General features: G+C 36.0%; 1 protein-coding gene across 2 annotated transcripts in view; it reads right to left on the bottom strand.

The window, feature by feature from the left end:
- Positions 1–3,215, bottom strand: part of LOC106690202 (uncharacterized) — a 62,595-nt gene that overhangs the window by 750 nt on the left and 58,630 nt on the right. The gene's annotated exons all lie outside the window — the stretch shown is intronic.

Here is a 3,215-nt window from a genome sequence, read left to right as displayed (position 1 = left end):
ATAATCTCCGAACTAATTCCCATGCAGGTGATGGTGTACGATCCCCAGGGAGTCCAAAATAATATTTTCTGGTAAGATCGCAATATCCCTGATGCTAACACCTAGACCTTCTAAGAAGCTCCTTGTTCTATCTGGTATTGTTCCGCGAGATCCAAACCAGAGGCTTCTCACAGTGAACTCTCTCTCCGAAGGTCTCGCAGAATTTTTCCTTAAGGAAAGGGATGTATTTTTCATATATTTCCTTTTTTTCCCTTTCCACTCCACCTTCCTGTTCGAGGTCATTACTTTCAAATCTCAGATTCAAGACCAGACCCGTGTCTCTGATTTTTGTAAATGCGACAATATCGGCGTATCTGACGGATCTGTCGGTGTCAACACAATAGACCTCCTCGAAGCAGGTGAAGTCTTTTCTTTCAAGGAACTTCATCAATTCTTCTTTGACCCTGTGGTGTCAGTGTGTTATAAGGAGGGAGTTGTTGGGGTATGTGAGTAAGTGGGGTAGCATATGAGCTAGTGTTTCAGACTCTCTGCCGCATTTGTGACAGAGAGACCCAACTTCTCCTTGCTGTCCACTGGCTCCTGGGACTCCATGCAGGGGTGCGTAGTTGATATTAAGTTTCAGGGGGTTCGCCCATTCTGACCCCGAGAGTACCTGCTTGTCATATACATATCTATTAGCTTTTGGGGTCTTTTTGAAATGGCGAACACCGATACCCTGCCACCTGCAACTGGCCGATTCTTCGAAAGCATTCTCACGCAACGACTGTCGTAGAGCTCTCACACTTTGGTTGCCCCTATCCACCCCAAGTCTAAATATATAACACTTTTACAAATATACTTAATTATATGTTGAGCAACACTAACCAATTTATGCACTTCTATGATGACTGATGGTTTTTGATGACTTCTGTTTTATAAACTAACACTATCTTTAAAAAAAGCATTTGGTCCTCTAATAGTTTTTAACACATCTCTTCCTAGTGATTCTGGACAAAGAGTCACTTTAACTTTTTGGATGATTCTAGATGTCCCATTGAGTGAGACAAAAGATGTTCAGGACCTCCTGCATCCACGGTATGTACTACCTTTTCCGCGTATAAACATCAAGTGAAGTCTAGACGAGAGCTTGGTCTAGATGTTCCATGTAAACATCGATTGTAGCACACCAGTTTTGAGTTTTTTCTTATGATTTTCTTGACTTTTAATCTTTACGATCATTTTTTTTCTTAGTATTTGAACGTTTATAAATAAATTTCAAAAATGATATAGTATAGTTTTTCTTGTCGAATTTCAACCACACGGCACTATCGATATATATACCGAGTATTGTTATATTATTTAAAACAATTTTTCTATGAATAGATTTAGGAATCATCCTAATTTGTCTGCTTCAAAGATATCATCTTATTAAGAGAAGTGTTTTAGAATTTATCACCTCTGACAAAATTTTTTTTTTTATGTGAAAACTAGTTTTAAAGATATTTTGGAATATTTGAACATAGATCTATTGTAGAAGTAATATCACAAACTGTTGGAGTGGATTGTTATTACTAAATAATAATACAAAATATCAATAATAACAAGAATATCAGTAATACCCAAATGGAAGTAATAAAAAAACATTATCAAGCAATCAAAAGAAATATACAAATATATATTTAATATAATAGGGGTCATGCAGGGATTTTAGATAAGGAGGCAGTTGACAAAATGGCTAAATTAGCCTTTACAACAGGGCAGGCCGTAGACACTACTGGTACTGGTACTGGTATTTGGTGGGGGAACAAGTCCGGCAAGTGGGCCTGTGGGTCTTTTTTGCCAACCCCTGACGGCTACCTATGTTGCCGCCGCATACTAACCAAGGTGGGAGTGTCAAGATTCATTCTTCGGGACCGCCGAAAAATGAATGTTTAACTGCCCCAGGTGGGAATCGAACCCACAACACTGGGACCTGCACCCCAACCCGCTTGGCCATCAACACTAAAAACAGAGGTGATTAAGATATAGAATTTTAATTTTTATTTTAAGATGAAAATTGACTAATTAGAGAAATTGTTGAATTGACCTGGGGAGAATAGCCTGCATGAAGTTGTATTTTTAAATTATTTAATTCTAAAATTGTATTAAGATTGACCCAGAGGATGGCCAAAATGTCAGACTTATAAAGAGAATAAAATGTTTTGAGACTATAATGGATAATGTTTAAATTTATTGATTTAAAAAAATTAGATCAGAAGAAAAACTGGCAACAACAATAGCGGGAGTTCTGTGAAAATATCATATCATTCAGAGAAACTCATCATATCATTCGAAAACCGTGGTTCTCACAAGCAAACATAGTAAAAGACATCATAAAAACTTATATTAGATTTAGGTGTACTCATGGAATTTGAAATAACTGTCTACATAAAATTGATATAACTGAAAATTTTCTATGTGACCCTGAAACAAATTATACTTGAATGCTCGGCAAACAAAAAACAATCAGAAAAATTGTTCAAACCATCTAGACACAAATAAAAATATTATTTATGAATCTATATTAAAGGTAACAGTTTATGCATACATTCAATAAAACCATATTATCAACACCTTACGTGCTGAGGCTTTAATAATCTAATTAAATTAAATTAAATTTGTACCGCTCCAACCCATGAAGGGGCAGTGGTTCAGTACTAAGTAAGGAAGTACTGTTTCTAGACCAACGGTTGTGCAAGGAGGTGATTTGGTCAGAATCACGCTCGACCGCCAGATTTTGACCCAATTTAAGAGGCTGGATGGACTCCAGGAGGGCTCCAGAACCCACAGGAGTTGACTCACGGCTACAGTGTAACAGAAAATAATGTTCTGCCCAGCTGAATTCAAACTCGGGTCCTTGGAGTTAGTAGCCACATGCCTTACCTCGGGGCTCCCCGTGTTCCCCACTAATAATTAATTTTTGACTGAATGGAATAAACCAATGCCACCCACAGAGGGAAAAATGAATAAAAAAATGGATTGATTCTTATATATATATTTTTTAATAAATTTAACTCTGGCATAGTTAGTTGCTTTTGAAAAGCTACGGTTTTATATTGTAAATTTTGAAATAATGATCTAAAATAATTTTATAGACTGTGAACCTATAGTTTATAAAATCTATATACTATAGAATCCGTTAAATTTATTTGAAAACTATTTTTTAAATAAAATAAGATAAAAAATTAAATAAAATG

This window comes from Halyomorpha halys, unplaced genomic scaffold, assembly GCF_000696795.3.
Source record: "Halyomorpha halys isolate HHAL.00 unplaced genomic scaffold, Hhal_1.1 Scaffold1611.1, whole genome shotgun sequence".
NCBI lineage: Eukaryota > Metazoa > Arthropoda > Insecta > Hemiptera > Pentatomidae > Halyomorpha > Halyomorpha halys.
Note: the sequence above shows the minus strand (reverse complement) of the source record. Positions and strands in the feature narration are given on the sequence as shown.